The sequence below is a fragment of the Spea bombifrons genome, chromosome 3 (assembly GCF_027358695.1).
Source record: "Spea bombifrons isolate aSpeBom1 chromosome 3, aSpeBom1.2.pri, whole genome shotgun sequence".
NCBI classification, from domain to species: domain Eukaryota; kingdom Metazoa; phylum Chordata; class Amphibia; order Anura; family Pelobatidae; genus Spea; species Spea bombifrons.
Genome location: NC_071089.1, coordinates 113910624 through 113934424, shown reverse-complemented (window position 1 = coordinate 113934424; position 23801 = coordinate 113910624). Strand labels below are relative to the sequence as shown.

The following is a 23801-nucleotide window of genomic DNA, read 5'->3' as shown; positions in this document are numbered from 1 at the left end:
GGCAATTTTAAAATTAAGATAAATTCAGCCCGGTTGCTGATAACAAAAACATGCCACGGAAGCCAAGTTTCCTTTCTGATGTCATAAAATCAGAGTTTATGGAACAGGAAAATAAAAAAATTCTAACCTACGGGAATCGCTATACGTTCATTGGATACAAAGCGTGTATTTTACGTCAGGGTGGTCACGGTTAAACAGTAGATTTGCAAAAATGCAACTGCTGAATGAGAGGGTGGAAGATCAGAGGAACAGCCTCCCAGCAGAGATGGTAGAGGCTAATACAATAAGGGAAGTTAGGTATGCATGGGATAGGCATATGGCTCCTGAATCAAAGACGAGACCAACGACTGATTAAGGACTCGATGGCCTGAATGTTTCTAATATCACCAGTATTTCTTTTAATTATAAGCAGAATTATTTTTCTTAAAGGGGTTCCGCTAAAAGATCTACATGGATAACAGCCAAATTATGGCAAATGACAGCAGACCAAATATATCGTTTGTGTTTTGATTGAATTCATTCATGCTATAGTCCTATTCATGCGCATGCACCTAGGGCCACAGGTCCAGGGGGTAACAGCCTAAACAGGAAGCCTATTGCCCTCTTGGGGCACCACTGATTAGCAGGCCGGTTAAAAGGGAGATCCCTGATCGCTGCAACTGACCTATGGAGGACTGTGTCGGAGTTCACCTATGTCGTGTGACCTTAAAAGGTGGAGAACTGGGATATGATGTCATTTCCTGGCAGCGGAGGGGGTGGTTGGGTGGCGCTGGCCTAGGGCTTTAAGGCAGATAGATATGGCATCCACAATGCGCCAATCACAATGATTTTTTAGATTGTACATACGTCGCTGTGGAATATGGTGGTGCTATATAAACCAATACATACTATTACCAGTGGAGCACAGCTCGGTATACTGTATACTGAGCTTGAGTGGACACTCGGCGAATACCCCACAAAATACCTTTAGAAACACATTTGATCTATACATTTGCTATCAATTTGACAAGCTCTGTGCATTGACCATTACGTTTCTTTTTTGAAAGCACGTCAGATTTGGTTGCCAGGGTCCCTTTAACATCGCTGGCTGGGGTAAGATCTGACTTCAAGGCTTCCAAAAGGACAATGAGGCAGCAAATTCCAGAGACAGTCCTGAGGCTCTTCCTTAATCAAACAAGTCAAGAAGAAGGGAAGTAACCAAGTGTAAGTCACATCGCTGATCCGAAAGCTTCGAGGCATTGTGCCGGGTGGGAGTGGAGCCAGGACTCTCATTTTTGCCTGTTTCTGCATGTGTGGTCTCGCACCACTAGCAACTCTACAAATCCGAGTAAAGTGAAATGTGTCGTGTGTGCAATGATACGGATTAACCCGTTGTGGGACAGAGCTCAGAAAGCAGGCAAAGCCTTATATTAAGGAGCCATATGCCATATCCCATGCATGTTTAAATTCCCTCACTGTATTACCCTCTACCACTTCTGCTGGGAGGCTGTTCCAAAATAAAACTTCCTTACATTACATCTAAGCCTCTGAGCCTAAAATTCCCTCTTGTATTTTGTTTTTATGGATTTAAATGTTTCTATCACATCCCCTCTCTCTGTCTTCTCTCCTCCAAGCCGGACACATTGAGATGCCTTAGTCTTTGCGGATAATTTTTATCCCGCAAACTATTATAGTCAAAGCCACCGCACCACCGGTGCTATAGAATAAAACTCCCATCATGCGTGATGAGCATTTAGGTTGGAATAGCATAGAGAGGGTTATAGCCAGCAGAAAATCACTGGTATAATCAGAAGAATCGGAAGGGGGGGGGGCGAGACACGAAGGGGCAATGGGATGAAGGAAACAGGATAGAAAGAAATAAAAGCAGCGGTAGGAGGTGTGCAAAAATACATTGATTTTGCTGAACTCACGGATGATGAAGAACCCCCAAGTATCTCCCCCTACAAATCTTCCCTATTTATGATTCTGTTGCTCACAAGAGGAGCAACATCAACTGTCAGCAGTCACTGTCAGGTGTCAACCGCCGACACAAAGCCTCCGGGAAATTGGGCACCAGGCGTTTCTCTAATGTCATGAGTATTAAAGCCCATGACAGCCCAGAAAAACATTCCCGAGGTGTGCCCGTCCCAGCGCTCATGATGAACGCGGACTCTGCTGGGCCTGAGGCGCTTGCCGGTTTTGACCTATCATTAAATATATTCTCATCTTTCGACAGATAAAAGGGTTCTTCTTCCATTCAATCTGCCCTCCTATACGATGCAGAACCCGACATTGCTCCCCAATCCTTAAAATAAATTTCCAATTAGCCCAATGCCTAAAAATGAATGCTTCAGAATAATTCCCCATCCTCAAATGTCACTTCTTAATGATAAGCTTCTCGCATAGCTGCCAACAATCCTGGATTCCATATATATCCTAGCTGCTGGCATTCCTGGTTATCAGGCCACCCGCCAGATCTATATGAGCCCACTCACAAAAGAGACGGAAACCTGACATGACATCATAACACCACCTATGTATTGTGAGCAAACCGATGAGCGGCATCATGTGCCCTACTGGTAAGTACCGGTATGTTTCTTGCGGTAGAAAATACACCGGTAGATTAATATATATATATATATATATGGGAAATTAGCAGAAGCACGCTGGAGAAGTCCGTTAAGGTGAGTTGACTCCTTTTTATAATTCCTGCCTTTTGGAGGAAGCAGGTATTTTTGGGGGGGTTAAAAAGGCTGACTTTGTGTCTTGGTATTCGCAGTCAATCAGAAGATGATTAGAACTCCCATCATGATCACGGACCAGAAACATGCATCTAGGAAAGGAATTCTCTATATCCGCTGATATAATCCATCTGTAACCTGGCAACCTTTATCCTAAATGATACGTTAACTTTATCCCTGTTAGATCCATCTATGCATATGACATCGTATTACCTGGAAACACTTAAAGGAAAACTAAGAGCGTAACAAAATGATTACCCATACTGCGTTAATTAACATTAACCCTTAACTAAACTCTCCGCTCTGTCTCTTCAGGAAGGGATCTGACATCACCGTTAAAAATAATACTTAGCGCATGAATCTGTCTCTTGCATATCCTACTTCCCAATCGGTCATTAGAGAGGAAATGAGTATAAATCAGTCTGATAAGACCATGGTATACAGGACAAGTATGGCTTCCTGTGCATTCACACTGCTCTGTGCATTCTTGCATAGCTGCCAACAGTCCTGGATTTCGGCTTACGTCCCAGTTGTTGGTTCCAGACCCAGACTACTCCGGTAGTCTCTTGTAAGAACACCCAGAAGGGCGACTATCCCATTCCCCTTTGCAAATCCTGGTAGGTGTTTTATGCCAATAGGGGGTAAATAACTGGGAGGTACTTCCATGGCCTGCACATACACAGCAGAAGCACACCGACAGCGAAGCCAACACACTTCGGCCATGGAAAAGAAACTCAGCCATGACTTTAAGAAATGCCCTTTAAAAGGCAAAGAGACAGACATGGATCACGTTCCAGAGCATTTCTTATCGGTTAAAGAATTAACACGGGTACCACTCACCGCTTCAAAGGATGAAGGAGATGGTGTTTAAGAGCTTTACCAACCCAAACAAGGCTACAGTAACATAAGTCTGTCTACAATCCTGCGATGAGTGTTACACAAAAGGGCCCGGCTCGCGACTGCAAGCGGAGATCCCAACTATTTGCGGCTGTAACATAATACTCGGAGGTGTGCCGATGCTGGGGACGATGCTGGGGACGGGAGGAAGGAAATTAGCCGGCCCTTCTGACAGGCAGATTGCAGCAATCAAACTGCAATCTAATTTAAAGCAGAGCGCCAATCCCCGACTGCGGGTTTACGTTACATACTACAAGAGCCATATGTCATAGGTTTGTAAACACTGGAGCACTCTCCACGCTAGCGTACGGATACATTGTATACGTTTGCGGTATTCCTTGGGGGGGGGGATAAGTGAATATGTGAGGACAGAAACCTTGTGGACAATTTTTGAAGAAGCTGCAGCTCTGCAGCTACAGATACCCCCCGACAATTCTTGCCCGTGATTGGCGCCGCGGACAGCTTTCCCTGAGCCAGCGCCAGGGCTGACTATGAGTGCTTTTGCTTAACATGTCCGGTTCTTTGGAATAAAAGGTGGTCAGCGGCCGAAAGAGCAAATACATGAAAGGGACGTCTCAGCTATCACATACATTTTGGGGCATATGATGGGTGGAGTATCCCTCTAAGGGAACGTATTGCAATAAATAATCAAAGGAACAGCTAAATCAGGTTTTTTTTTGCCATAATTGTTCATTTTATATTAAAAATAAGTTTTCCCAGCCTCCCATTGCTCTGTGAAACTCCTTTCGTGCTGGTGGTAATTTCGCTTGTCTTCCAGGCTTGCGCTCCATAGACAAGAATGGTTCCATCTCGAACCCTGCTATGGGTAGAAGGCATTGGGAGCTCACGCTTACATATTAAGGTTGGGGAATCATTACTAAGAAATGAGTAAGAAAGACAAATATAACAGAAGGCAGATTGTATGTATGGGTCTGGTCCTAAGCTACCAGAGCTACTGAAATTCCTGATACATAAAATCTTAAACATTACAAAGTCGCAGAAAGATAACGAAATAAAAAACAAAACAAAACATTGTGCAGGGCTGCATCACAACGAAACCGTGAAAAGTATAATTTATCTTTTAAAAAAGGAATCTATCTGTAAACTCTTGCAGAGTGAGAGTGATTGAGTTTTTCATGTTATTTAAGAACACTGAACACACAAATGAATGAGGTTAATGTCGTAAGAGGCCATGTGTTAAAGAGTGTCATTGAAAATTAGAGGATTTCGGTTAACGTGTGTGACTTAATATGTTTTTAAATCCATTTAACTATTTTTATTAAGATGCCACACAGTAAGGTTGTGTTCATTAACAGATGAGTTGTAGTTAGAGTGATGCACAGATGTGAACAATCGGTGAATTCACTGATAATAATAATTGCTCCCAGCTTTGTCGTGGTGACCCCAGCCGACTTTAAAGGAACCTGAAAACTTAAGGTGAATCGAGACGGCTGGAAGGTCTCGGAGCATTTAGATCCTCAACGTCCTGAAACCATTCCAAAGTTGCTCAGCTGGTAAGAGGTTGCAGAAGACCCAAGTCAACTTCCTTGGCCAACAAAGACTCTGTATTTTCCTGATTAAGAATGAACGTAACCCACCTCCAATAACGTTCCACCAACATTTTTCCGACCAGTAATAGAATCAAGAAATTCCATAGAATTCTCATTTTATTAGAGAAATAAACCAGTCAACCAAAAACCAAACATCTGTTGACCGTGTCATCTCAAGCTTACGAAACCGACTTATCAAGAATATTATTTGTTTCATATAGAAGACATCTTCTTTTTCTCTATAGTAGAGGCAGCCACCAGACTGTTTTAAGATTATGGAAACTGAAGTTTACAAACAGTTGGGTCGTTACCTGCTGGCCACCCCTGCTGTGAATCTTAATGATCAAAACCAAACTGTAGGTGTGCAATTCATTTAAGGATAGAATCTAAACAGATGAAAGTAAATACACCTGCGGTAACATGAACAGTCCCTGGGATTCCATGGTTTTCCGACGATTCCCATAAGTTATTGGGGTGCATCCAACGTGATAAGAAAGACAGAGCTTCAGATTGCAACTCCCGTTATTACACGTAAATCAAAGAACACCATACGGGGGGTGATATCTCAGTATCCCAAAGACTAGAAGATTTTAGCTAAATCGGGGAAGATGTAGAAAAGTAGATGTTTAGAAAAAAAAAAATTTTGTCTTATTGCCTGGGATACACCAGTGACCAATATATTCGTTTTAGTTAGTATCCTGACATAAAGACTTCCATAAAGCATAGAATGTACTGTATAGTCATGATGGTTGTAGTTTTGAACCGCTTAAGCTCCAAATAACAGGTGATGGAAACCAGGAGGTTTTATGCCAATGGGGGTTCAATGCAACCCAACACCACCCACAACTCTAGTTTCCTAAATCTCTGAAAAGTGATATTGGCATTGGAGGGAGAAAAAAAATCTACAGTTTCACATTGAAGATGGGGGTGTCAAAATCCAGGCCTCGAGGGCCAGAACCAGGCCAGATTTTCTGGATATCCCAGCATTAGTACCGATGGCTCATTCAGAATGGTTGGAATTGATTAAATCATTTGTGTTCTAAGCAGGGATTTACATAAACCCTAATCTGTTTGTGACGCTCGAGGACTGTAGTTTGACACCCTTGCATTCGGTGGGTCAAACATCAACCTTTAAAGTCATAGCACCTTTGGGGTGCTGGGGTAGAGCAGAACCTGACGGAGCTGTGCATGTGCTGACATCTTGTCTTGATCAACAGGCTCTTGTGAGCATCCATCTGGAGGTGAGCAGGGATCTAAAGACGAAAGGGCAGAAGGTGATAAAGCTGGCTTGGCCAAGGCTTGCTCCCTTCCCCCCCAAAGACCTGGGCTAAACCAGGCTTTAGGTCTGGACTGGAGTCCGCAAGCCCACGCAGTGTAGTTTCACTGTAGTAATACTCTTAATTAATCTTGTGTTTAATATTTCCTTACATTCCATCATAGATCAAGTTTAATGTTAATCAACAGAATACTTGATGTTCTTAAATTCTCTTATTAAGCGGAAATTCACCAAATCCAGAAGACTGCTCAATACACATTGAACCCACCACATATTTCATTATTAACTACCTTTCCTCTATGTCACGATTAGAAAAGCATTTCAGGATTCTAAAGGTCAGCAACACATTATATTCTATCTCAGTACACAAATAACAGTCCCAGCTCCACAGCTTATCTCCCCATCACAATTTAAATGAGATTAGAGGGAAAGTTACACATGAGATGTAGGCACATCAACACAATGCATTCCAGAGCCGAGAGCCGACAATAACTTCCAGTGACCAGAGCAGACAGAGAACCGAATCAACATTCTTCCTGGATTATTTGCTGAATTTCAACGTAATCCAATAGCAAGCAAGACCTCTCTTAACCAGGGGGTGCATGCCCAACCCAACTTTATGGAACCCCCCCAAAAATCCAAATGAATAAAAAGGAGAACAAATCCTGGCCACCATTCAAGTATTAAATTACTACGGATGACGTATTCAATGCACGTTGCCCTTTTTTTCTACCTACCTAGCCACATGGAAACTAGATGGTAGTGATTTTGATAGGACTGCTCTCTGGCATGTAAAGGGTTACAATAGCACGCTCTGCTTTTTAATACACGGTACATTGCTGCATCTCACGCCTCTAAATGCCAGCCATCCAGCCCAGCAAGAATGAGCTTTTTTCTAACTTTGAGAAATTGTCGTGCAAAATCCCACAAAGAAAAAACACCCTGTAAACATACAACGAAACCGTAAATATATAAATCACCGCACAAATGTTAAAAAGACAACATTAAAGTGCATTGAAACACAAGAGTTACATTGTCTTCTGCAATATAAGTAATACAAATAAAAAGAAGCGTAAGAATTACGTTGTGTTCTGCAATATAAATACAAACGAGAAGAAGCGTAAGAATTACATTGTGTTCTGCAATATAAATACAAACGAGAAGAAGCGTAAGAATTACATTGTGTTCTGCAATATAAATACAAACGAGAAGAAGCGTAAGAATTACGTTGTGTTCTGCAATATAAATACAAACGAGAAGAAGCGTAAGAATTACATTTTGTTCTGCAATATAAATACAAATAAGAAGAAGCGTAAGAATTACATTTTGTTCTGCAATATAAATACAAATAAGAAGAAGCGTAGGAATTACGTTGTGTTCTGCAATATCAATAATACAAATAAGAAGAAGCGTAGGAATTACATTGTGTTCTTCAATAATAATGATAATAATAATAATTAGGAGGAAGAAGAAGACTCTCTGAAAGTTCATTCATAGCCCAGGTTTCTTAGTTTCCGAGACCTACCTTCTGAGTGGTGTGATCTCTCTTCTCTGTTCCTTAAGATTCTGTGAGTTAAAGAAACAGGAGAAAGCAAGCCGCACGTCCCATTCTTTTTTTCTTAAAGAATAAGTCTCCTCCGCTAGACACAGGTAAACCCGAGAAGCTGCGGCCACGCTCTACAAATCACTTCCCCGTGCCTTAAAATAAAAACTTCATCTAAAACAGTAAAGTTTGGGCAGCTGCCGGCGCAGGCTCCCTGCTATATGCCAGGATGAGTGTTCGCAGACAAACACAGTTCAGAACTAAGTAGATAACCAGAACCATTCGCTGGAAAGCCTGGAGTCTTGTAGACTTTAACAAAAAAAAAAAAAGGTTGTCTCATTTCCTCCAACCTCCTCACAATACTTTCCTTCTCTCCCCTCCCTTACCAACACTACCTCCTACTCCCCACCTCCCCCTTCTGCAGTCAAAATCCATGTGCGGGTGCTGACAAGATTGGATGAAAAAGGACCAGCTCAGGCCTCGGTCTGTTATCACTCATTGGCAGGGAGATTTTTTTTAATGATACAGAACACATCCCTCTTTTCTCTGGATCCTAAACCCTGTCTGATTTCACCGGCCGCCTGCATTCCTACCAACCGGTTCTGCAGAAAAAAAAAAAAAAATCTATTTTTTTTTTTTGCCTTCTTCTATTATTTTTTTTTTTATATAATTATCATCTCTTTCAGCGGCTGTACCCCAAAAAAACACAAAACGTAACAAAAAACGTAATTATTGTTATTTTTACAAACGTTTTGGAATCTTTACGTGCACGAAAGTACGTTAAAAAAAAAATACACGGAACGCGCATGTCAATTTCAATGTAATTTTTAAATTGCAAAGTGTTGCGGAAAATGTTAGTGCTTAATAAATAATAATAATAATAAATCCTAATAAATAATAATAATAAATCATAATAATAAATCATTATAATAAATCATAATATATAATAACTTTGGCTTTTGCTGAACTAGCATTGGAGGTGACTGGAGGTAAGGAAATGATGTGTTTTTGGGCGAATACATGTCTTGTATGTCAAATAGTTGGGGGATATGCAACGGGACCACCACAAAAAAATTACTGAAAGGGAATACAAAGAAAACCCATTGCAACTCATAAGAGGCAGCACAGAAAGGATCCAGTCATCATGTAAATGCTGCCTGAAGCCCTTGCTACTCTCTGCACCCTAGTGCGTATACGTGGAACTGCAAGCCAAACACAAACATACAAAGCTAAGGTAATGACACAAAATCTTTAAATCAGAGCAGCCCAAGGGCCATAGGTAACCTTGCATTTTACTGTATGGTATCAGAAATATACAGCTTCCTTGTCTTATATTCAGGAGCCATATGTCTATGCCATGCATTTTTACATTCCCTCACTGTATTAACCTCTACCACTTCTGCTGGGAGGCTGTTCCACTTATCCACCCCCCTCTTAGTAACATAGAACAACAATAGATCACATCTAAGCCTCTGGTTTTAGATAATGGCCTCGTGTTCCAACATTTCTGCTCCTTTAAATAAACTTTGTTAAAGAATTTAAATGTTTCTATCACATCCCCTCCCTCTCTCTTCACTCCTCTAAGCCCCTTATCTGAACTCTCTCCAAAATGTCAATATCCTTCTGAAGATGGGGGTCTCTGTAAAAAGTGATTCTGATGTAAAATTTGAAACGTGGTGTCATCGCCACATCCTGCTGATTAGATCACCCCGACCCTTATTGCGTCAGCTAATTCTTTCTTAATATTTACAATTATTTTGCTATTTTGATGACAGACTAACTTACCAAGGTACCCCCGGATTCCCCTTAATAAGTTAAATATATCCCATTTTGGGTCATGCGTAATGTTTTAAAGAAATAAACGCGGTGACGTTTAAAAGCCAAAACTGTACCAATTCCTCAAAACAGTGTTAAAAAGTAAAGTATACATTTTCTGAAAGAAACCAGCTGCCTGGCCCGACCAGTAAAGTAAACAAAGCGCTGTCATTTTTTTTAACCTGAAAAACTCTGTTTCTAGAAAACTTTAAACAACTGTAATTTATCAGTTCCCTTTTCATTGCAACCAACATAACACTTGCAAAATAAGACTGTGTGCCTGCCCGGGACTTAAATTAAAGCATCGTTTTTTTTTTGTCAATAAAGTTTAAAAAAAAACAAAAAAAAACCCCGATGTTTTAATTTAAGTCCCGGGCAGGCGCCCCTGCTGTCATGGCGACCTGTGCAAGGTCGCACACCCCTAAGGCCGGCCCTGAACGCATATGTAGCCCCCTTTAAATTACCGTGGGGTCCCTTTTGCAAATGCATGGGGGGGGCATAATCAGTAGCGGTCACACTACACCCAAGAACACCTATTGATTTCAGTGGGCGCACTTTCCTGCCACTGATTGGATACTTTAAACAGCCAATCAGTCGCTAATGAATTTGATGGCGCTATATAAAACAATAAATAATTAATAATAATAATAATAATTTAAATTGTCCTTTTAACAATTTCACACGATATTATTCACATTTTGTGCCTCACCTGTTTTCCTTCCTCCAAATAGCTATCCCTCCAGCTACCGTGAGCTACGACTCCCATCAATCTCACCCAGACAGCGCACCTTGAACAGGTTGGCTGGTCTAAATTCAATCAACCCATTCTTTAATATTTAAGGAGGTCGGATTATCCGGCTGACTAAGTCTGGAATGTTTACGGTTTGGGAGAGCATATGGTGATCCGCAGGGAAAGGAAAAAAAAGGAAGGTTTCTTTAGCAGCAATCAAGGAAGCCAACTGTGATATAAACAACAGTGACAAGTAAAACCCCAACAATCAAAGCCAAATTCACACTGCATCCGCAGGAAAATATATGGGAACATAACAGAAGGTCAAACCTTATGGGGGAGGGGTATACAATATATATATACCGTATTTGCTCAATTATAAGACGAGGTTTTTTTCAGAGCAAATGCTCTGAAAAATACCCCTCGTCTTATAATCGGGGTCGTCTTCTAATCAGACCTCAAATAGAGGTCTGATTAGGAGACTAAGATCCAGATCCCCCGCACCGCTGCAGGGGACCTGGATCCTCCTATCGTGGCCCCCCCCGCACGCACGCACGCACGCACGCACGCACTTACCGGTGCTTCCGGAGGTGAAGTTGGCAGCGGGGGTTTGTATGCGTCCGTCGCAAATACCTTCCCCGACTGTCAGAGATCAGAGTTCCAGAGTTCCTGATCGCTGACAGCCGGGGAAGGTATTTGCGACGGACGCATACAAACCCCCGCTGCCAACTCCACCTCCTCCCGGCTGCCGCGGAATGAGACGTCAACCCGCTGCCCCGGCAATACAGCAGGAAATTGGAAGCACCGGTAAGTAAGTAAGTGTGTGTGTGTGTGGCATTTCTGGAATGCCTTACACCCCTATATGCCACTCTGGCACTTAGGGGGTTAAAAGGCATATTATGGGGCAGAGTGGCATATAGGGAGGTATAAGGCATTTCAGGTGGCGTTAAGGGGGCATTTAATAGAGCACTCTGCCTCCTGAAATGCCTTATACCTCCCTATATGCCACTCTGCCCCATAATATGCCTTTTAACCCCCTAAATGCCAGAGTGGCATATAGGGGTATAAGGCATTTCTGGAGGCAGAGTGCTCTATATAATGCCTTTTAACTCCCTTAATGCCACTCTGCCTCCTGGAATGCCTTATACCTCCCTATATGCCACTCTGCCCCATAATATGCATTTTAACCCCCTAAATGCCAGAATGGGATATAGGGGTATAAGGCATTTCTGGAGGCAGAGTGGCACATAGGGGGTCAAAAGGCATACCATGGGGCACAGTGGCATATAGAGGTTTAAAAGGCATATCATGGGCCACAGTGCCATATTGGTGTGGCAAGCCTGGGGGCAGATGTGCGTAACTGGGGGCAGGTTGGAAAATACAAGGAAATAAAAACAAAAAAAATATTTTTCTCAATCATAGCTTTTATTAAAAAAAATAGTTTACATGAATTAACATTTACTGGTAAAACTTTTTTCCTTTAGGGTCGTCTTATATTCAGGCTTTTTCTTTTTTTCCTAAGTTAATATTCAGATTTTGGGGGGTCGTCTTATAATCAGGGTCGTCTTATAATCGAGCAAATACGGTATATATATATATATATATATATATATATAATGTATTATTTTATATATGGGTAAACAAAACATAACAAGTAATATGTAACATAACAGAATAATATTCCACTTACGGAAATACAAATCATATTATATATATATATATTACACTATTGCTGCACTTTGCATAATTTGGAGAAAAAAAAATTTTTTTCTTGAATTAATTCAGGCAAAACCAAGACGGAGCCAAAACAGACCTGGCAGATGTATTTGCTGTATTTTAAGGGAGATTTCTGCATTTATAGAGTTTGAATGTGAAGCAGATGTTCTTCATTCAGAAAAAGCAAAATATTGCGATGATTAAGTTATAGTGTTTTTGTTCACATTAGTCCAATGATATATAAGTGGAGGCACAATACCTGATCTGATATCTGCAGTAAATATGGTAATGGTCCCTGCAAACATACAAAAAACAGGACGGCGGCAATGGGCATCATAATATCTTTTTTCATATTTATGTACAATAAACATTTTTACAAACTTTTCCCCATGGAAAACATGATCCTTGTGGGTAAAAACCCCAGAGCAGAAATTCATTGTAAATATCCTAGATAAGCTTGCCCAGAGGCCTCAGCATCCCCAGCGACGTATTTACCTTACCCCGTTGCCCCCTCTGAGACCACCATTGTTACACGTGGAACATGTGGAACACTGGGATATAATCGCAAGGCTTTTGCCCCAATCTCAGGGTGAAGGGGCACATTCTCAGGGTCACACAGTCCTATACCGATGTTCTTTGATGATATCTAAGACCCCCAATTGGTGTTTTTGCTACCAGTAGGTTATGGCTCATATTAGACCTGTGCACAAATTCAGGGGTCTTTTATTAATTCGGAAGGACATTCGGGGGGAGTTCCCAAGAGGTGGAGGTTCCTGACACCTTCTGGACTCCACTTTTATTATAGAAATTAAAGTGGATTAATTAAATTAAAAAAAAAAGGTTCCCCAAGAGTTAGGACGGTCAAAGAGGTGCCGTAGCAGCAGCAGCAGGAGTAGTAGAGCACCGGGCCCTGGCACATGATAGGCAATGAGACCACCCACATTTTCTGGCTACTTCTACCTATCAGTTATTCATGTGTACCCTCCCACACACAGCTCCTCCCACTTTACCTCATCAACGAGCGCCAAAACGGCTTGTAATGGCGGCTACATGTGGCTACAAATGTATCGCCCTCATTTTCATCGATTCATACGAGCGCACGAAACAGACAATTTTTGTTAAAAATAAAGTTTGCACCAAAACAAACGCACAGGTCTAGTTTATATCCCCTTTTGAATACAGGTGACTCAAGTGTATCTTTAAATAATAACAAGTCAAGGTTTCCATGGGAACCGGTATTAGAGCCATTTGGGTAACACATCTGGCGAGTTGCTACATAGAATCCTCACGATGGCTATTAAAGGGTTAATATTTCAAGAGTCTCAGGGTCAGCTGATTTAGAAAGTTGCCAGATAGGGATATAAAGCTAATTGCTACACAGAATGCCAGTGAAAGGCTAATAAAAGGCGATAAAAAGTCTCAAAATTGGCTCATTTAGGAATGCTTTCAGGTGTGCCGGCGAATAACTTCCATGCAGGTCAACATTCCCTCACCGTATTCACCTCTACTGTTTCTGCTGGGAGGCTGTTCCCCTTATCTACCACCTTCTCCGAAAAGTAAAACTTCCTTACATCACATCTAAGCCTCTCCAACGAGAGTACCCGGCACTGAGCTGGACAGCTGCCAGCGCCTCGCGGCAGTAAAGGAACAGCGCAGAGAATTTAATCACACTTAAGTAACCATGCCAGGGAGTATTATGTCAGGAAAATGTGCCGGAGATCCCTTTTCTAAGTTTTACGAATGGAACTGCTATTTTTTCATCGGCATAAACTTCATCTCCACGTTTGAATGTAGCATTTACTTATTATTTTTGAAAAAAATCTCTTTTCCAATCATCCTTAACCATTCTTGTTACATTTTAATATTATAAAAAAAATATAAACAAAAACAAAACTTTATTTTTATTAATCGAAATTGTTTTATTGTTTTATATATATTTGGTCGTTATTCGAAATAACATGCAATCAAGAATACAGGAAAATAAGCATAAATCCTTAAATATTCCATTAAAAATCGGCCGTTTCCAGCTACAATAGTCATTCACAACATTAACCCCGTCTGCCCCATATTTCAGCTGTTTCATTTTGGGGGTCCCTGGGAATGCACAAAGATGTCCATGGAGAACGAGTCAAAGCTTCGGCTCATGCCCTACCACAGCCCGACTTCTAGGCCAAACTAGAGCAAAATTCCATTCTAAATAGTAAATTTGCAATAGTTCTTTGAAGCATTAACAAAATTATTAAGTCCAACAAAATGTCCTGCAGGAAGCTTAAAAACCAGTGAGCAGAAAACAAGAGGACTGCATCGAGATCAGATGCCTGCCTGGTGGTAGAAAGAACATACGTCTGTACGTGTTATGTCAATTAAAATGATCAAAAATGATTAAAAAAAATGCTCAATAGTGTAAAAATTAAGAATTGAGATAATAACATTTCTAGCTATTTATTGTGTTATTTTAGAGGACCATGTGATATCAATATTTATAGTATTATTTTTTTTTCCAAATCATTATATTATATATATATATTATATTGTTTTTATTTTATTTTCTGTAAAATGCCGACATATGCTGCTTTGTGTTAATGAGGGGAAAAAAATGAAATGTGTTAATTACACATTCAAGAACAAAATGCATATATTCCTTGTAGACAGAATACTGTTTTAATCGGGGTCATGTAGCACTGTGATGCATTAATACATTAATATAAATTTATATTACATGGTGCATCATTAAAGGGAAAACCCTTTCTTAGTATTTTTATATTATTACTAATACTACTTTAAAATAGTTATTTTTAATATTGTACTGTTCAAAAAATAATTCTAGTTTTTAGCCGTTATTTTAGACCTATTAGTATCATATTGCCTTGCGCTGGATAAAATGTCTGTGTCTTAATCATTTTAGTGGGAATTCTCATTTAAAACAGACCCGGGCCAGTCCCCAAAACACAACACATTAAAATAAACAATATAGACATATAATAAAACCCCACTTTGTGGGAAAAGTGGGGAATGATGTTTTCTCAGGATTATTCATTCGCATTGCTGTAGCTCTGCTTTATCCTTAAGTTCCTGATTGTCGTTCATTGGCTGAGGCAGCCTTTGTAAGGATGATGGGGGAACGAAACATCATAAGAGGAAGTTAAGTAGATAATTCTGGTTCTGCTACAGGCTCAGCTTCCATTAGGTTAATGTTTAAACCAAGTACCTCCAAAACAATTACACCGACGGAAAAAAAAAAAAAAAACATACAAAACAAACAAAAAACACAAGCTATAGGTGGCTCTAGGGTTTAATTATTGAACTATATATATTTTTTTAAAGCTCCTGCTTGTGAGTCTCTTGTCTCTTGAAAAGCTTGGGAAGAAGTATTTGTTTCCAGGCCTGGACTTCTGGAATTACTTTCTGCATTTTGTGGTTCTGAGCTAACTTCACCGATCCAAGCGTCATGGTGTGATATGAATTCATTTGTTTTTTTTAGGGATTTATTCTGCGGTTATATGATTTGCGAGCAGGCCAGCGCATTATGTGTAAGGATGGTCAGACCAATGGTATTTCAACAGAGGTCTTTTATATATTAAATATTTCATAACAGGAAACAGACTTTTTGAAATCTATTTAAAATGGTTAAGGTCGGTACTGTTACTTCATTGTAAGTGTGGCGGAGTAGATGAGCGTTTTATAAACCTTAATACCGAAGATGATTAAACTTGAGTTGTATGCTAGTTTTTTGACTCCTTAATATAAAATATATTCATAAATGACCTCCATTCGTCAGACATTTCTTTCAAGAAAATGTTTGTGTTCAGTACCCTTTAACATAAATATATCCTAACTTTACCTGCCATACACATTTTTTTTGTAGCCAAATACAAAAATCTTATTTTGGAAAATCACCATTTTAAGGGTATAATTGAGGGGACTCTATGAATGTGTGTTAGTGTATAGCGTTAGAATGAGTTTGTGTGTTAGAATATGCAATTAGAGTATGTGTTTGTTAATGTATGTTATTAGAGTATGTGTGTGTTAATGTATGTTATTAGAGTATGTGTGTGTTAATGTATGTTATTAGAGTATGTGTATGTTTGTTTATGTTATTAAAGTATGTGTGTTTAGCGTATGGTGTTAGAGTATGTGTGTGTTACAGTGAGTTTGTATGGTAGTATGTGTGTGCTGGTGTATGTTGTTAGAGTATGTTATTAGAGTGTGTGGGAATTTGTGTATGAGGTTGAGTATGTGTATGTGTTAGTGTATGTTATTAAATCATGTGTGTTAGGATCTGGTGTAAGAGTGTGTGTTAGTGTATGGTGTTAAATCATGTGTGTTAGTGTATGGTGTTACAGTGTGTAACTCTATGGTGTTAGGTGTGTGGATGTTATAGCAAGTTTCTGTGTTAGTATGTGTGTGTGTGTTAGTTTTGGGGAATGGGGGTCCAGGAGTCTTGGCTTAACTCTTCACCCATAGGTATCCAGGAAGGTGTGGGGTAATGATGTGAGCGTAGGCTCAATATTATAGCCTTGCTCATCTAGATAGAGAGGCACCAAAGAAATCACACACTCAGATATGAGTAACCCTAGGCTTGCCCCTGCCCTGCCCCTATAATTCAATGCATAGGTTCAGTTGCAAAACCTGAATGTCTGAACCAGGAACAACCCCATATCTCCAGCATGACGTCCATCCTCAGAGTTATTATTGTTTTATATAGCGACATCATATTCCATAGCGCTGTACAATGAGCCCTGCCTCCCCCACTATTACCCCAGGTATTGTGCCCAGTTCAGGCTCTGCCCCTTGAAGTATGCCATACTTTTTAATACAATCTCGTAAAGTTCAAGTCATTTAACATTAACCAAATCCCTGGACCTGTGATTTCTTTATTTTTTTTTTCCGTAGAAAAATAATGTCCGTCTTTTGCCAAAACGCTTGTCCAATTTTTCTTACGTTGAGTTTTTCTAATCTTGTAAAATGCTGGGCATTTGGCCCAAAAGGAAAGCAGAGCCAGTGATACGTCTGACGTGTAGCCTGCAATTTTTACATGGCGGTATGATTTCAAACAATGAACACCAAAAAATGATTTGTAATGAACCCTATAATGGAGATATTAGATTCCAAAGGAATTGTTTTGTCCTGTATGATAAACTTATTTTTTGGAGTATTTGGAGCAGCAGGTGGCTTTAATAAGTAATAATTTATTTTAAAAATAGACCTAAAAAAGCACAATATATTTGCAGTAAGGAGGGGTAGCGGGAGCCAAAGCTTAATTTAACATACCAGCAACATGTTTTCAATAAATTGAAGCAAACTTCTCATTGTAGTGGCTTTTTCATCAAAGCCAAGGAAATAAAGAAGCTCTCGCCATAGACGTAAGTTCGGACTGATCTAAGGCTTGGCGTGGCCACAAAGCAAACAATACACAGACAGCAAAAATCTGCAGAACCAATTAAAGAGCCCGCGAGAGACGACGGAGCTTCAGAGGAGACCTGGGAACAGAGCCGGAGCAAAAATGATTCTTATACGATTCTTGGGAGCGTAAACATTGGCGGTTCTAGACTATACAACAACGTTCCACCAGCCATGTACTGAAGCACGTTGGATAGAATATATATATCTGAAAAGCCGTGGAAACTGGAAAAGTAATTTGCCCCTGGAATTGAAATTCTCACGTCCAGGGTGGTCTTCTTGCGAGTGGTAAAGTTACGTGTCCCGCCGCAATGCCACATTCATCACATAAACACGCACAGCTCCGTGGCGAACGCGGCCATCGTTATAAACGTTCCAAGGAGTTGTGGCTCAAATGCTGTTTACAAACCAACTCGCTGACGGGGAAGAATGTGAATTTTACAAGATATAGTTTGGAAAAAGAGCTTCCAGGATGTGCAACCTCAATTCAGGTACAAAGGCAAAGAAAATGGGTCTATTTACTACAAGGAGAGCTGGCAGGAGAGTTGTGGTTTCAAACTCTCTCGCTTTACAACTTGTATTTTTAACTCTTATCACTTCACTGAGGTGGCCCTGTATAATGTATAATGTAATGGGGGAGGACACGTTATACATTATATAGGACCAGCCAAGCTCTTCCTGCAGCAGAAACTCACTGGAGTTGGCTCTTCATAATGCAGAAGTCATGGAGCGGAAACACAACTCGCCTGCAAACTCCTCTGTAAACTCTTTAGTGAATAGACCCTATTGTGATCGACTGCAGAGAAGGTGGGTATCACTGGTATGCATCACCAGGAAAACTCTCAGATTTCAACTGAAGGCTTTGGGTGAAGTACCACTTCTCTGGGACACAGGGCAAAATGGGTGTTTTGGGAAAGAAAGAAAGAAAGAAATAATGAAATAAAGAATGAAAGAAGGAAAAAAACAATGAATGAATGAATGAATGAATGAAAGAGAAAGAAAGAAAGAACTTTCCTAAAGAACAGTGATCTTTTGTGATAATTTAGTTAATTTGCAATTCCCTTCCCTCTTTGTAGGGGTTTCTTACTGCTCGGACAATCCCAGATTGACATAAAGACATTTCCAATATTAAAGCTGAAAATACTTTCTCATTCCAAACGTTACTGCTAGTACTTGCAATTAATGTTTATAGTATTTTTTTTTTTGGTAATACCAATGACATCATCACTCAGTGCATACAATTATACTCACCTGAAAGGAAGGGATTGAAAGGATTTGGCTGTTTGCGGAATGTCTGAGAGCAGCCGCATGTTCACCAGCATTCCAATTGTTTGCTTAAAGATAATCAAAGATCAAACCTACGGAAGCTAGAAACCAGAAAGTTCCCGTGAAACAGAAGTCGCTATATATTCTGCAAAAAAAAACTTTAACTATTTAAGGTTCTCCGTGGTATCCAGGAACATTATAATAACTCAGGAAATGTGACACATTTTTCAAGAATTAATACCATAAAAATAAAAGGATCTTGATTTCCCGTTTGATGTGTACAATGCAGTCTTTTCTGTAACTGACGTCATATGATAGGATGACATCATCAGCGGGTGTCTCAGCCAATCAGCTAAGACTAGTGCTGATGGATCAATTTTCTCTGCCGGTTTCAGAAGAAGACACTGCAAATTGTGAAACATGGCCGGTTGGGGTCATAAGAGATCTTGCTTGTAACCGGAGCCATTGAGCAGCGGCACATCGGGGAGTCTGATCATACAAAAGGCTGATCTTCCCTTGGTTGGGTGGCCGGTGACCTTTTGGGGCTGTCATCGCAGGTTATAGGGCTGGTCAAGAACATACTGCTGCCTAGAATGTCTGCAAATGTTTCTCCAATCGTCCTAACCCCTTGTTTCTGCTCTGAAAAATCAAATGGAGTCTATAAGGAAGGAGGTTTAATGGCATTCTGATCATCTGGAATAATGCAAAGCTAGAGTAACATTGCAATCGAGGAACTTCCAGCGCTCCTTCTGAAAGTGGAAATAGTTGGTTCCAATGCATATCATCTGCGGGAGACTGACAGTGACAGTATATATTGCTTAATTTTAGAACATTTTATGTGCATACATATATATATTGAAAGAATTAATCTTCTTTTATAGTTTTCCTTCATAGGCCGTCGCATTGTGAAGCTTTCATCTTTACGGCATAACGGGGCCATCTACATGAGCTGCATTTCACGCTCGCTCTCACAGGCAGAATTTATTTCGCTCGCGGTGACGGCATCACGGTGTGCGGTAACGGCTCTCTTCCCTCGGTTAACGATTAATCGTTTGTTGTTCAGATACATGTCATGGAGTTCCTTTCGAAGGATCAAGTTATCGAACCTATAAACCATAACAGTAAATTATCTGGCAATGAAGCTGCTGAAGGAAGCATTTACCCTTTTATACAATTTATGGGATAATAACGTCAAGCACGGTCGCCATTCCTCCATTTCGGACGTGGTGGTTAATTCTGTTAAGGAGGGGGGGTTTAGGCTAGTCCAAAAACTCAACAAATGAAAAATATCTGTAAGAAATATACTCCAAAATCCGAATTAGTACATCTGTCTATTCAGAACACTTGTTAAGAGATGAAAAGTTTGAAAGACTTGTCGCAGTTTCTCTACTATAGTTTTTGACCCAAAAACTTAGTTTCTGTCTTCTGTAACTTCAAGTAACTTAGTCCTCATACGTAACGGCTCCTAAAGTTCATTGTACGAAAACCAGCCAGACCTTCATCCGGAACGTTGCTGCAGATATTGGGACGTTGTAGGGCGTTGTATCGTTCCTGCCAGGCTTACGTAGAGGAGAGGGTGGCGGGCAGAGCGCTGCGTGGCTTTTCAATGGCTCTGTTATTGATTCCCTCGACTTAACATTGAATTGCTAGACAACCACAGGCATTTGTGACTCTGCACAGATAGAGGCATCTTCTGGCGGTCTGTGGTCCATGTCACAGAAAAGAGTAACCTCAAATGAAAACTTTACGTGCAAACGATGCTTTGTACCTTAATAAAAATACTATAGAGTAAAGTAAAGAGTAAAATATGAGTAAAGGTACACATCATAAAGCTGACACAATGAAGAGCTGCTCCTTGAAGAGACATTTTATGGGATGTATAAATGTCATTCTCTGATATTAAGTACGGGTAGGATATACTTAAGTGATGTCTGTAAAAAAAGGCTCCATGTTGGACAAACATGCGCAGAGGTTATAACCAGAAGGGGTGCAAAGTAGGTAAAAGTAACAAGGTCATAATTTGTGTGAAAGGAGTAGAAGGGTTTGGACCAACAACATAATCACAGGCAGCTGCACCTGTTACCCGGACTCTAGACCTCTGGGGCCCATCTAGTGTCCCTTTCATGTCAGGGCCAGCACAGGGCACCTGAGATTCCCAAATTCCAGCACTGCTCTTCCAAACAGACACAGAACAGGTAGTGCTCACAGCTGGGAGAAGCCCCAGAACTCTAGATTGTAAGCTCTTGCGATCAGTGCCCTCTTCATGTATGGACTGTAAGGAGAGCTGTGGAAATCATTGGTGTTATAGAAATAAAAGATAATAATAATTACACCGCTCTGATTGTTCTATACAGAGCTGCCCCATCTGTACCTGAAGCTGTGCAGTCACAGGATTGGAGTCAACTTATTTCATAATGACGGACATTAAATATCTCAGCGGGGGATGATAGTTTGTTCTGGCTAAGTATGGTAACCTTATGCTGGACACCTGGACCAGTAATATTTCTTTGCAAGTCAGGGTAGATAGGATTTGTATATTCCAGTGCAGCACAAGGCCTGTCCTTGAGGGCCACAATTTTTGAGCACGGGAATCTGAATTGACAATTCCTTAAACTACTTGTTTTCAAGCGAGGATACACATGGCATGTCTGCAGTCCTCAAGGACTGGAGTTGGGCACCCTTGGTGTATCACTTAGACCAGGGGTTCTCAAACTGCGGCCCTCCAGCTGCTGCAGGACTACATCTCCCATACTCCTCAGCCAGCCCCTTAGCTGAAGGAGCATTATGGGAGATGTAGTCCTGCAGCAGCTGGAGGGCCGCAGTTTGAGAACCCCTGACTTAGACAATCAAAGTTACGGCTACTCACGTCCAGGGGCTGTGGAAGCATGCGCGACTCCCTGGATGTTTCCAGGTATGGCCATATAACGTACAACCACATAACCGCTGAACACACTTACATAGTGAAAAAATTATTATGATGAAATGAAGTCAAGGATCAAAAAAGTTACTGTTCCACTCGGCCCTCTGTGCTGTGGACTAGGTGTCATTTTCTTATTAAAATTAGTTGCTTTTGGCACGTCGGGCCCGGACTCGGATCCCCCCGGCGGACTGCTGTAGTAGGCGGCTGCATTGTTCATCTCTAAGGCCAGACCTTCTCTGCATATTGGTAAAGCCAAGTAAAATACACGATGAATGATGAATTCTAGCAAAGCAGATAAGGACACAAGGTTTGATTTCTGACCCTAAATGACACGGGCTCCCTCATTTGCCCATCCCTACCACTTTATATATATATATATATATAGCACCACACTGCCTGGGGTACTAAGAAACTAGATCAATGTTTCTATATTTCCCACGCCGCTTCCCTAGCAACAGAAAGCAGAACCTGACTCAGAGACCCCCAGGGAGCCGGGCTTCACCTGGAGACTCCGGGTCAAACCCATAGAGCCCCTAAGTATATATATACCATGAAAGGTTACTACACTTAATGTTTATTCATTGTATATTGATAGTTTATTGGTCTGCAACTTAATAAGAAGTGGGATATAACATTAATGGGGAGGAATAAATATGTTGATCATGACAACGGGAAATTAACATGGCTGCTCTGAAGTCATATATATATTTCTTTAGTACACTGTAATACACAGGATTTTGTATCATATGAACATCTAGACAGAACTGTAAAAGTTAGAAAATCACCTTTTATAGAAAAAAAAAACCCTCTCGTCATAAAAAGCATTAAACCCCTTATATCAAGAAGCTGACAATGATTTTACCTTGTGTCCTGGGCTCCGAGAGGGAAAGAAAAGCTCATACTATAGACATGTGGGAAAGTAAAGGGGATCGCCTTCCATCCTACTCACGGCAGAGAAATAGTCGGCGATTTTTTGGATCGTTACAAAGCATGTGGAGACGACGTGAGGGTCCGGCAGAGTAGCGGCAGGAGGCGACATGAAAGAGATATCACTCGGCTCCGGCATATACTTGGCTCGGCTACATTTTTCCCCACATTAACTGTTTTTTAAAACTGCTGACTGGTTTTATAGCAAAAAAAAAAAACTATAGCCTTGAAAAGTGCTGTCCCATGCAGGACCAAAAGGCGCTAGCGGCACGGGGGCGATTTTATTTTGCGGCTGGATGGAGCTTTTAACCGGCAAAAATACTTAAAGTGATAGAGAGAACTTATAACATGAACGATAAGCCCATGTAATAATGTTTACAGGTTATAATAAGCAACATATGAATGATAAAAACCCACATTATGTGTATACCATGGGAGCAGTCATCCTAACTTCCTGTTCTACGGGATTATTCCAGACCATTATGTTCTCTCTCCCCCGTTGTTAAGTTGCTGATTGTTGTTGATTGGTTCAGGCAGCCTTTGTAATCATTGAAACCAAGCATTCTTAAACCACGATACTAATTGAAAGGTAATAAAAGTACAAGCTCTGGATAGATTTGACTTCATTCATTTTTTGGATGTAAAATTATGGGTTTTTCTTACATTTCTCCTTGCAGGAGGTCACAACGATAAAGCAGGGATGATAATTATAGAGGAGATCCGTTTGTAAAGAAGCCACCCTAGTAATACATAAAACACTTAGTGGATATCTGGCGGAGCGTCTGGCGCGTATGAGCCGCAGCTGGATTCATGTGAGCCTCCAACCCTCTCCTTTGGATGTCGGAGCGTTCCTTTCTGGAATTATTTATCAAGGATGGTCAGAGAAGTCGTATAACAATTTTATCTGATGACAGCTGGAGAGAAGAGACATCATACATTTGACGTCAGAAGTATTTCTATGTGTTAAGAACTCTCTATCAGTTTAATTAATTTGCTTCTTCTACTGTTCTCTGTTGATCTGTAACGAGCTCTAAAGAGTTG

General features: G+C 40.7%; 1 protein-coding gene across 2 annotated transcripts in view; it reads right to left on the bottom strand.

The window, feature by feature from the left end:
* Nucleotides 1-23801, bottom strand: part of EVA1A (eva-1 homolog A, regulator of programmed cell death) — a 118659-nt gene that overhangs the window by 25169 nt on the left and 69689 nt on the right. Inside the window, exon 1 of one of the 2 annotated variants that reach the window (XM_053459976.1) lies at nt 7969-8324. The exons of the other annotated variant lie outside the window; for it this stretch is intronic. The gene's annotated coding sequence lies outside the window, so the exon portion shown is untranslated. Of the gene's footprint in view, nt 1-7968; nt 8325-23801 lie in introns of those variants that run through there. 2 annotated transcript variants of the gene reach the window in all.